The sequence below is a fragment of the Corvus hawaiiensis genome, chromosome 3 (genome assembly GCF_020740725.1).
Source record: "Corvus hawaiiensis isolate bCorHaw1 chromosome 3, bCorHaw1.pri.cur, whole genome shotgun sequence".
In the NCBI taxonomy this organism is placed as follows: domain Eukaryota; kingdom Metazoa; phylum Chordata; class Aves; order Passeriformes; family Corvidae; genus Corvus; species Corvus hawaiiensis.
Window position 1 is genome coordinate 62363238 of NC_063215.1, and position 12786 is coordinate 62376023.

The 12786-nt window shown below is 40.1% G+C and overlaps 1 long non-coding RNA gene across 1 annotated transcript in view; it reads right to left on the reverse strand.

Moving 5' to 3' along the window:
* Window positions 1–495: 495 nt before the first annotated feature.
* Window positions 496–12786, reverse strand: part of LOC125323570 — a 35325-nt gene continuing 23034 nt past the window's right edge. Inside the window, exons 2-3 of the long non-coding RNA XR_007202562.1 lie at window positions 10914–11102; window positions 496–3382 (exon numbers count right to left, since the gene is read on the reverse strand). This is a non-coding gene — a long non-coding RNA (uncharacterized LOC125323570). The remainder of the gene's footprint in view (window positions 3383–10913; window positions 11103–12786) is intronic.

The window sequence follows — 12786 nt, forward strand, 5'->3', positions numbered from 1 at the left end:
TAAAATTATTGAGAAGACTCCTCTGGACCTGACTGTGGAGATGGACCATAATAAAAATAATTGGGTCCAGACAAGGCTATCACCTCCCAGGAGGGCAGGCTGAACACACAACAAAATGTAAGGCTTGGAGGAAACCTGACATTTCATTCCAGGGCCCAAGCTCCATTCTTTACAGCATTTCCATGCAGACACTGCCACAAGAGAAGCGAATCAAATCCAAACCAGCCTGTGTTTATCCTCTTTCTTCCTAGGCCTTTATGTACTGTTGCGTTTCATCCCTTCCCTCCTGCACTACCTAGCATGACCTATTGTTTTTTTCATCAAGTTATCTAATTAATTTGGGGCCAGATCAACAGATTACTCACAACACTAGCCTTAGCAAATCACCCATGAATAATCTGGATCAATCCCTTAGACTGTCAGCTCTTCTGAGCAAAGACTGTACTTTATTATTCACATGCAGAGTAGTCTGTACACCAAGTGTGTTATATACATAATTCATTTAAAAATAATAATAGTACACTAAGAATGAATAACATGCCAGCAGGAAAGTTCCCTGACTGCACAATGATCAGTAACTCAGAACTGCTCATACACAGCTGAGGCTTGGAAAACCAAATGGATGGTAAAGGCAAAGGTTTAAGGCAAAGAACTAAGAGTAAGAGCTGCAGTGGTACTCCCAAAAAATTGTCAGGAAAAATCTTCAGAACTCTCTGTGCCCCAAGTTCATGTTCTGAAGAAATAACAGTACCAAATGTGCAAGTATTCTCCTTCTCCTACTTGATATACTCAAGGGTAAACAAGGACTTGGAAATAGGAGGACAACATAGTGTATATTAAACATACGTAATATGTAATTGCATAATGGCATACTTTTCAATGTGAGACACCTTCTTGTGTTTATTGTTTATAGATGATATCTCAAAATCTACAACACAGTTAAAGGAAACAGACACTTCTGCACCCCAGTGTGTGGGGTGTGTGTAACATCATGTGAGCTATGCATTGACAGAAAATTTACATTTACAGAACACAGACAGTACACTAGAACAGAAAATGTTTTATGATAAAATATAAACCTATGACATTGACCTTCCAGCTTCACCATTTAATCCGGCCTTGACCCTCCAGCAACTAAATATTCATGACTAGCATGACCTCTGGGCTCTTCTCTCACACCCAGTTGTACCTAAGAGTCAGAGAATTAACCCTTTCACAAGCCAATGTTTTGGGGGAGTTGTCTTTTCCTCTTATTATTATGCCAGTGGGTCTTTTTTCACTTTGCCATCTACAATAGCCTGGCTATTCTTTTTTCATATTTAAAAACCTTTATGCAAATCAAGCTGGTAGCACAGCAACCTAAAGTTCTTGCATTAATGCAGAGTATTATTCACATATAAAAATTCCATTTAAATCCCATTAAGGTTATGACATAAATCCAAACAAACTAGAAAATGCACAGTTAAGGTGGAAAACTGACATATGTCTTCCAGTCTCTTAGCAGAAGAAAGCAGAATAAGAAACCTATTAGTGTGTCACCCAGTTGGAGCAAGGCAGAGAAGCACATATGTTACCTTCCTGCCTTTTAACTGTTCATTCCATTGCATCTGGCATTCCTTTGCTTTATTTTTCCTTAATGCCTGTGTCCCAGTGTGAGGGGTCCTAGAAGATTGTTTTTGTCTGTAAATACTTCTGGACAATATCCGTTCTGAGGGACAAGAGAGGCAGCCACTATAAAACAGCTGTAAACTGGGGGGAAAAGTCAGATTAGCATTTTATATTTTTCTGGAGGTGTTTCTGGTGGTTAGTAAAAGTCAATGACACATATGACAGTGTCCCAATTAGCAGCACTGCTGCTACAAGCTAGAGGCACCTACTTTTGTTCTCACATGTTTCTCCCTTTGAATTCCTGACACTTCATAGTAATGAATGACACTGCAAGGTCTTGGGAAAAGACCAGAATTATGCTTCTGCAATATTTAAAATGGTCTCAGCATGGCTGAGCTGAAGGAATGGGTGTAGGCAGCACTGTCTTTTGGATAATCCACTACAGCTTGTGAGGATGTGCAGTACGGTGGTGCTCCTGGGCAGCTATAGCTTGTGCTGCACATACCTGCATAAGTAGATGGATCTCTCTGCCTATTATGCACAAAGTTTCATCCTGCAGCCATGCAATAAGAACAAGGGGAAAGGGAAGAGGTTAGTTGAGCTTTTAGCTGCATTAGTCAAGCTACAGATGCTACAGTTAGTTGTGAAATTTCAATCAGAATCAAGTCCAGAGTATGTGCCACTCCATATGTTTGTTACACAGGCAAGTATGGCATAGTGGGCTGGTATTGGAAAATGTGGGGTCTATTCTTTTTCTTTGGAGTTGAATGCAACTTGATTGCTGTTTTTCTTCTTTTTGGTAATGATAAGTGTACAGAAACAAGCTGGTTCAGGCAGTGAAGCTGTTGTCTTGACTAGAATCCCAAGTTTGATTTGAATTAGCCATTCATAAGATATACATATGCACACACACAGGCGCACACACAAAGCTTTGAAAGTGGTTCCATCTGTTTTTTGGTAAGGCTGGGTGATAATTAGGAAAAGTGGAAATATTTGATGTTCTGGGTTTGTGACCTGACATGTCTTTCTTCGTGTTGTCATTGAACACTTCAGTCCTAAACAGAATGGTATTAATTGGGGATACAGTAGAGCTGAGGATTAAGGTTTAGAGAGAGAGTGATTTTTTTTTTTTTTTTAATTTAGAATATATTTTACTTCACTCTCTCTTGAAGAAGATATTTTTCCCTTCCTCTGTTCTAAGCAAACATTCTACAAATCATACTCTGAATAAAACACATCACAGACTTCCATGGAAACAGCAGCCAGCACGAGGAAAGAGTGGAAAGTGTTCAAGGTGACAAGAATACCTTCTGCAGCGCCATCACAAGATACAAGATACAAGATGAACCCTAGCAAGTACAGAAGAAGCTGACATGACAGTACAAAACTAAACAAGATCACAATGTTTGGGAGAGAGAGGGAGGAAAGGAACATATGTGCCCAAAGCTATCCTTTCCTGCCAATTATTGAATCCTTGACAAATGACAAACATTCAGGGTCTATTTTGGATGAACCTTCAAGGAAGGTTGAGAGAACAGCTTAAATTGCCAATGTCCAATGTCTTCTTGGACACTTTGCATTTCAGATTAATAAATAACTGCAATTAGACAAATATCTGTGAAGGATGAGAGGTGCCTACAAGTACATATTGTGCTTGAATTCATAGGAGATGCTTTTAGCCTTTGTCCTTAGAGGCCTCTTTCAAACTGTGTTGAACTGCTGCAGAAGTCAGGTCTTCACTGGCTTGTGAAGAAAATGGATTACAAGGCTGACCCTGAAAAACACAGAGATAAAATATATAAGTAGCTATCAACTTCGTGGACAGGTATATTTATGGGAAGCCTTTCCTAAAGAAGCAAGATTTTTTTTTACTTATAGTAGTATTCTTACTCTTTCCAACATCCAAGTGCTCACTGACTCCTATTCCATCTTTTCTTCTCCCATTTCTAAATGTTTATGCATGCTCACCCAGAAACTCCTCCGGAGCTCCGACACTATATTTTCTTCCACCTAGGATTCCCAGCAGCTCTCTTCCTCAACTCCACCTTACTCACAGCTCAGCTGCTGCAGTCATCTGATCGGCTCCATGGCTCATGTCTTCTCATCACATATGTTCCTTCCTCAACAAATATAAGATTGTCTTCCACAATTGCCATTTCCACTGTTGCTCATTCTAGGTGAGCATTTGCTACTCAAGCCAAATGGTTTTTGCTCCTTATGTTTCCAATCCTTCATTCTGCACCACTATTCTGCTCCTCACCTCTACCCAATATGCTTCTTTCTTGAAATCTCTTTTAAAGACAACATAGAGATGACAGCAATAGGGCAGTTTTGACCTTTCACCTGGAAGAGTCAGTGTGTTTTTCTGAAATTTTTAAGGGTATCAGTCTGCAGAGACAAGAGCCAGCATACTCCAGTTTTCAGTGCCAAGAATGTAGCTCAGACTCCAGAAATAAAAGGATTAAGGCAGTATGTCTTAATAGGTCTCTTTAGGTACAGATAGGCTGACTTCAAAGGTTTGCAGCTCACTCTGCTCCAACCTCGCTGACATCCATGCCATCTAATCAAACTCATCACCCAGTCAGATATGCTACTTGAACTCATCTTTATGCTGTCACCCAAATCTGAATCAATCCAAAGAAACCAGGTAGCTTAAACACCGGGGTTCAGAGGTTGAGACTTCTAGGATGACTCATTCTGATATAAATGGATGAAAAAGCTCTTACCTGAGGAGCTCAGCCAGGAGGTAAAGCAGAATAGTCTCCTCAGAAAGAGGATGGTGCTTGCATGGCTGAAGGTTTCAGTCCTACACATCTCCTCTGCATGTGTGAGTGACTCTATTGAGTCACTCATGCACATTATCATGCATTCAAGTGCAGGAGTAGTTTCTTTTAAGCAAGTAAAAGGCTAAGCGATTTGATCAAGGCCACAAATCAGCATGCCAGAGACAGGACTGTTCTAACATGCTAGTAAGCCAGTCAGATTGAAAGCTTAAACTCTGGAGACAGGAGTCACCTTTTATGTATTTGAAGTGTACCCAGCATAACAGCATTCAGTCCTTGCTGATGTTTCTGAGTAGCAGCCTAATGTAGATAGTAAATGACACGGAGACCAATGGGCATGTGGCTTTATATAGTTTTTTTAAAAACCTCTTGGGATCATAAAAACATCACCGTTTCAACAAAATAGGGTGTGTCCTCTGCTAAATGTCTCAAGCTATTTTCCTGAATTAATAAAAAAAATACCCTGCTAAGACAGCTTTCCTATACCAAAATTTTCCTTTCAGGTTGTTTTGTTCCCTTTACAACTGTCAGTGACACCACAGCATTTGAAGCATAAGGAGGAAGTTATGTTGAGTAGCTACTGTGAGAGGAAATAAAGGTGGACAGAAAATGAATAAAATATCACAGATAGACTTAAAAGGTGTTTGAAATCTCTTCACCTGTATTAACCCCAGCACTTTGTTAATTATGAGGATTAACATGATTCCTGTACATTACAATAAGTTATTTCAGCTGCTGGAGAAAGATGGTGTGCCCACTCAGACATTAAAGTCCAGTCTACAGATTGCTTGCTCACGGAGTCATGAAATAAATGCAGGTGTCCTAACTGGCACAGTGAAAACACCAGTCTATCAGGAGGGAACAGGCACGAGGCAATAGCTCATATCCAAGAATGAATCTAAAACCAAACATATATACTCTCGATAAGTTGTAAGAGGAGCTTTATTTCTGTCACATCTGATCATCTTCAAAAATTGCATCAGTTGACCTTATTAGTTTCTGGATCAGGTGTTGCCATCCTCTCTACCACTTGCTTAACAGATATAATCATTTTGTGGAAAACTTGTATGGGGTTCAATTCCTCCCAGACTACCTTCTACTTTGTTTATGTCAGTGAAGGACTGATCGATGATAAAAGGGGGCACATAAGTACATGTACAATTCCTGACAAAAAAAAAAAAAGCTTCAGAAATAGGTGGGCAAACCTTGTTCAGAGTCATCCTTTTGCCAGCTGTTCAAACACCACTTCACTTCTGAAGGGCTAGGGCTCTATCTAGTTTGCCATAATTTAGCCCCAAAAACATCAGAAAAAGTCTCAGTAAATGAAATTCAGCACACATTCTCCTGTTCTGATACTCTTTTAAGCAACACTGCCTCAGGATACATTAGTTTCATTATCTCTGTGTCTATAATAAGATCCTAGTGCATGACAGCCAAAGATTGCCATTTATCCTTCCACAACGACGTTTCATTTTGGTTAGTGGAAAGGGTATGTTATGTGAGCCACAGCCCTGTAATTTCTACTCAGCATCGTATCATGGACATGACATCTGGCCCTGAATGCTTCCCATGAGAGGAGGGCTGTTGTACTGATTCAGAATAAATATTGCTGGCTCCTTCAACAAAAACAAAGTTTCACTTTTAGCTGAACTGTTCAGCACAGAAAATTTCTTGGGGGAAGAAAAGTATAAAGAACTATTTTGGAGAAAACTACACTTTTTGTTTTCACTTTTGAGGTGCATGTTTCACAGAGGATGAAGATCTTCTTAGCTCTAAGACATACATTTTGCAATAGGAACAAGTAATTAAGTGCCAGCTTATTTCTGTGCACCAGTTATGGCTTGGTTGAAACATTAATCCCTATGATGAAGACTGAAGAACTGAGACTCAGTTTCTCCATCCTTGGTTTCCTCAACATTTATGAAGAGTACTAAATGAAAAAGAGCAAGAATCAGAGAGCCTACTCTAGATGTCTGTGTTAAATATTACGGTATCTACAAATAGATACTTAGCCTCAGCATTAACTAATCCTAAAGTAGCATCTCCACGCAGTCAGAGAAGAGGTTCAGGCATCTTCAAAGAGGAACTCAAAAGCCTAGTGCTCAGTGGGTAAAGTGGTGGAGTTGAATAAAATGGTCAGTGAAAAATAGTGAGAGGAGGAGTATCTGCTGTTTGGCTGAGGATATTTGATGTATGATTTAAGGCTGCTTTAATGATATACTTCCTGCTAGAGTTTACCCAGACCTGAAAACTCCTCTAAGCACTCAGCAGTGGTGACATTTAGGGATCATAAGCTAGAAGTGGGAAATTTTCTGAGTAACTGCACTTTCTGATGACTCTTTACAGTCACCTGTACCTTCTGTGTTAAAAAAAAAAAGGGCGGGGGGGGGGAGGGGGGAAGGGAAACAGCAGAAGAGCATACTTTTAAGATTAAGCTGGTTCTTTCTATAATGGAAATATGTATAACATGTTTTTTCCTGAGATTTTGGAGGACTTCATTCGATGATGCAGCAGACCCTTTTCTATTTACTGTGGGCTTGTGCTTTGTGAGGCACACTTAGCTTAATATTAAGGACACGTCACTGGGAAAAATTTTAGTACTTTAAAGTCTGTCCACCTCCTTAGTCTAGAGCACCACACACCATATGTGAGCTATCTAGCCCAGCTTCACTGTTGAAGGGTTTGTGTCGGCTGTCTGTGGAGGGGCAGCTGCAGAAGAGACAGCTAGAACACAGCAAGCTCCATAGAAACAGCAGAGCTGTCACTGGAGCCATCCAAAGTACAGGACCACCAGGGACTTTGAATAGGTACTGAAATTACTGTGCTGAAATCCTTTCTGAAAGTAATGTCTGTGAGTTACCATGTCTATGCAAGAGGCAGGGCAGCCTCTCTGGAGTGGCATCACCAACCCCATTAACAGCACTGTCCCACCCAGTGGTGCCTCATCTTGCAAGTGGTTTCCCTGGAGATACCGTGATAATGATCTTCCACTCTTCTTTCCACATATCCCCTTAGTTTGTCTAGAGCGGGATCAAAATGCAAACCCAGTGGTGTGCCACTGAGGAACAATGTTTTGATTTGTATCAAAGATGTAGAAGAAAATTATTTAGAGGAACATCCCATGCACATTGCTCTCCAACATACTGTTAAATACTCTGTGGAAGACAGGGTAACTTGCATATTTTCTGCCAGTCTCCCGAGGTTGATAGAGCTTATAAAAAAATAACAGAATCATCAATTCATAGAACAGTTAAGGTTGGAAAACACCTGTAAGATTGTTGCAGTGGGGATCCTGCAACACACATATATCAAACCAGGAGTCCCGTGGAAAGGAAATATATACGGACAGACAGATTCTTGCTAGCTGTTTCAGAGATGTTTATTTCTCCAGCCGCATGGCCGGGGCTCTGCCGAGGAACTGTTCCAGTCACGGGACCAAGGGTCCTTCTGCCCGCGCAGGGAACACAAACCAACCAATGGGAACGAGGCTGAGCAGGGGCAGGAAACCCCGTGTCTGTGCCCTCAGGGCCCCTCTCCCAGGGCTACACGGCAGGGGAGGGACCCCAACATAAGATCATTAAGTCCAAGCATTAATCTAGCACACCATGTTCACCAGTAAACCATATCCCCAAGTCTCATGTCCACACATTTTTTGAACACTTCCAGGGATGGTGATTCCACCATTTCCTTGGACAGCTTGTTAAGCTGACCAGAAAACAAAGCACCTCTTGTGAGTTTATTTCAAAAATTTGAGTACCTTCATGCAAAACATATTGTGATGCCGTAGCTGATGCGAGATACAATGAGTAAACTGTTAACATCACTGGTGAGGGAGAGGGAAGTATTTTTCTGATTAGACACCACCATAAGTGTAGTCACTTTAGCTGAAACTTGTATTTGTTTATGAAAATAATAAATATGAGGTCCCAAACCAGCTTACCCTACAGAAGACATCTAAAACCAATAGAAAGGATCTCTCTCTAAAAATGCCTTTTTCTCTCCATAGAGTATAAAGAAATTCTACTTTAATCTGTAATCCCTAAATTGTGACTGTAATCCCTAAATTATTACTATATAAATGTCTAAAGCTGAGAGGAGAGAAGCTCACCCTGTGTTTTAGCTCAGGTCAGCTAACCAGAATTGAAAGAAGTTGTTTGACTACCTCCCATGACTTCATACAATTCTGTTGTTTTTCCACCTGCAGTTTGAGTGTCTGCAGAAATTTCCATTAGTCATGTCAAAAAAGAGCCTCTCTACAGCCCTTGATGGTTACATCTTTGCTTAGCAGTTCATCATGAAGTAATGCAAAGTATCATACTTTATTTGCTTGACCATCAATGAAATTGTGAAGGGACACAGCTGTGCTGGTACTTTATTATTATATTACCCCTCAGGAGCAGGAGAAGCAGGACTACCTTATACACAGTCCCTTCTGTCTACTTTGGGTGAGGCACACAGTCTTTTCACAGTCTTTTCACAGTCAGACTGTTTCTTCTTAAAGATTTACACTCCCTATCAGCTTGTTAACATACTGCTGCAAAGCATTAGGTAAGAATCTATATAATAAGTGCTTTGTTTCAGAGACCTTGATTAAAATCTGTAAGATCATATTGATTAGATTCCTAGTAAAAACTGACAGCATGGTTGAATTATATACAACATGTTGTGTCAGGTTGCCTGTGCAATGGAAAGAACAGAAAAAAATCTGGATAACTTGCATTTTTCCTATGTGTTTCCTTAAATTTTGATCTATACTCTTTAGATGTATTTCATCTAATCAGAACATTATACTTCACAATCCTGAAATAAACATTAATGGCTGATCTAAGCTTTGTCTCTTAGAAATGCAGGATGATGAAGTGCACAAGCAGAGATGTAACAGTCTCCAGGCAGCTATTCTGCCCCCAGGAGAACAGCAGCAGCATGGGTGCCTTGGAGAACTGATACCCCCAAGCTCAGCTCTGCTATGGCCCCCACGAGGCCACTTGCTGTGACCTGAGCTCTGGCCACATGCAGGCATAGGGGTTGGGTTATCCAGCTCCCCTCCCCAGAATCACAGCTATCCCTGCTCATATCCGTTTCTTTTATTAGCTCTGTATTCCCCCTAATTTGAGACTGTTTCATGGCTACATGAAGCTCCATCTCCTCTCCCCACCTTCCAGCAACTGACTGCTTTCCAGCTCTAGGCTTCCTCTTCGTCACCCTCAGTCCTGTGACACTTTCTGTCTGTGCTTCCTCTCCTTCTTGATGTATTTGTCCAGCCAGCAGAAATCATTATATCTTTACTCATCCAGCAATAACTAATTCTGCTAGTCCTGGACAAGGAGATTTTTCCCATCTTGCTCTCCTCTCTGCATATAGTAAATATTTGCATAATGTATTAAGTATGTGGGGAAACCTCAAAAGATTTGGTTCAATGCCTTTTGGATAAGCACCTGAAAAGCTTGGCTGTTTGTGCAAACCTAATCCAAACAATCTGATTCTTGAGTTAATGGTCTGGAAATCTTGTGAGAGCAGGTTGTTTCACAGTACAAGATTTCTTGTAAATTTTGGTTCTCCTGTTGGAATGGTAGGACAGTGAAAAAAACCTCTTGTATTGTTTTGACACTTCTTTTCAAGGATTCAGGACAAAGAGAGAAGAAAGTTACCCAGATTTTTCTAAGCCTTACAAAAGTATCAGTCCACTTAATCTGATGTTTCAGGTGAGAACTCAGAATGGGAGATTACAACATCCAAGCCAATTCAGCTGTTCTTTTATAGCAGTGTTCACCCACTTTATTGATATGCATCAGGTATTGGTAAAATAATACACTACATACTCTGACTGACTGGCTAATAGGAATCTGTCAAACTATGAATGCTATAACAGTCACATAATAATAACACAGCACTACAGAAGGTAATAAATTACATACTTGCCACCATCCTTCACGTATTCTATACGGATCATGGAGTTATGGTTATTGGTTGCAGTGTGTATTACCAGGTCCCAGGGTCACCAGAACAGAGTTAAATGATGTAAGGGAGTAAGTAAAATGATGATCTATGTTCAAAACCAGCACTAGCCTTGGTACCTATTTACCTCATGCAGTATGTTTATATACTAAGTATGAATAATCAGGTTCCCTGAAAAGGAAGAGAAAATTGGCAATGCCAGGGGCAGAATAGCACTTTCCATTTTTCATTAATTTTGGATTGAAAACCTTATTTATTTCTGTAGGTGCTGCAGGTTGTGGGGGATTGCTTAGAGTTGGCAAAGTTTCTCACACAGATCTGTAAGACTCTCTACCCTGTACATTATTTACTTTCTTCACCAAAGTTCATCTGTGAACATCATGTGGAAAGAAAGCATTCCAGCAGGTCTGTGTGCCACTCTCAGATAACAGCTGAGCCTCAGACCAAAGGCCACAATAATCCTAGCTTTTTGTTACTGATACTGCTCCTACTTGAGCAAGAGGAGTTATTTCTTTCAATTTAGACAATGCAGTATTTGTGCTTTAGTTTGAAGTATCATCCACTTACATTTTATTCATGAGTCCTTTCAACTTCATTCCATCTCCACACTTCAGTATATTGCATACCCACAGATTTGGTAGACCTCAAAGACAATGCTGATATATCATAACTTGTACTCCAGGGAAGCACGAGGATGGAATACATAGTGGCTCAGCACAATCAGAGACTGCTTCCAGATTCACAGGGAAGATGGTTCTGAATAGGGAAAAACAAACATAGTTACACAAAATTGTATTGTTAAAAATTGCCAATTACATAAATCAATGATATTTTACACTGTACATGGATTTATAGACTATTTAGGATTGACTGATACAGCTATTAACTGCATACTGTCAGCAAGTTATGCATCTCTTGGTGTCAGCAAAAAAAAAAAAAGGTGAAGGTGTTACTTTTACATCTGAGATGAAATTGTGTTGTATTTTCAAAGCAGATGTCATCTTAGGAAAAATTATGCTTAGGCAGGAGTTTTCATGTAAATAATTTTCTGATGGGCAATCTATCATTGTTTGGATTTTTCCTCAAGTATTTATATAAACCCAAAGGTTTTTAAGAGCAGCTATAATGCTGGGGGAAAAAACAGGAAAGTGGGAAACAGTTTAGAGCCCAAATGACCAAACTTAAAGGATCCCTAACTCCAGACCTCATTTGGTCTTTTACCTGTTTAGGTAACACCTAAAATAAGTAATCTTCTTTGTCTCATCGTTCCCCATCACCTGCTCAACATATGCATTATGTCCAATTACACCTCTGGAAAGCATCAGCACGGCTTGGGGAGAATAACCCGACAAACTGGGCAGTAACATCCATTCTCTTTCTAGGCATTCAGTTTGTCACATATTTATTGCAGAGTGTGCTTTTAATGCTTTCTGTGTCTGCCCTGCTGCATGTAAGGCCAGACAAATCTCTGTACCAAATGCCAACCCAACTCTTTTTTGTGTGCCCCTGCACCCCCCAAAAACAATGAGGTGCTCAGGTGTAATTGTACAGAATTTGAACAATAATCCTGGCTTTCTCCTGAAAATGAACACTAGTGCATGAAAGGTAATATACCCCTATTTTGCTGAGTGCAGGGCTCTGAAAGGTCACACTGGGAGAGAGACTGTGAATTGTTTGGAAAATAGCCAATTTGATTACAATGAGCAATTCCGAGCTTACAGTTTGCTTGTGTCTATCCTGCCTAAAGTGGCATCATTTGTAATAAAAACTGTATTGCAGAAGTGCTGTGGAAGAAATCACAAGCCCAATTTCTATTCTGTTGAAGAATCAGAAAGGGGACTCTAATATCAAAACCAAGATACAACCTGTTCAACATTGCCTACAATAGGGACATTCAAAGCAACTTCAGAAGCATTATATTGATATTAATACATACCTGCTAAACAGTCACAATTAACAGCAGTTTGGGGATAAAATGAACACTAAAAGCTACTGTCAAGTTTTGAAGGAACATTTTAATTTTTACAAATACAAAATTCAAAACAGACAGAATCCAAGTCATTTCTTTATTCTCACTGTCGAGGTGTAGCACCTGTCACTCTCCTGGAAATTGCCATGTGCTTTCCTGTTAACCCAGTGGCTAATGAGACCAGTTTGAATTCACACATAACAACGATTCACTTGTCTGATTCACAAGTCCTCTTCACCTCATGGCATGAAATGGCAGGATTCAAAAATTTAGTACAATGCTACTTGATTTGCCTGTAATTCTTGATGTGAAGCATCATTGTTAGGGCCAGTTTAGATAAATGAGTTTTACCAGACTGTTTGTTCTGGACATAATTCAAGATTATGCTTTATTTGCCTAGGGTTTGCAGTCATCTGGTAACTCTAACACACATCCACCGGGGTGCACATGCTCAGGGGGTCTGACACCTTG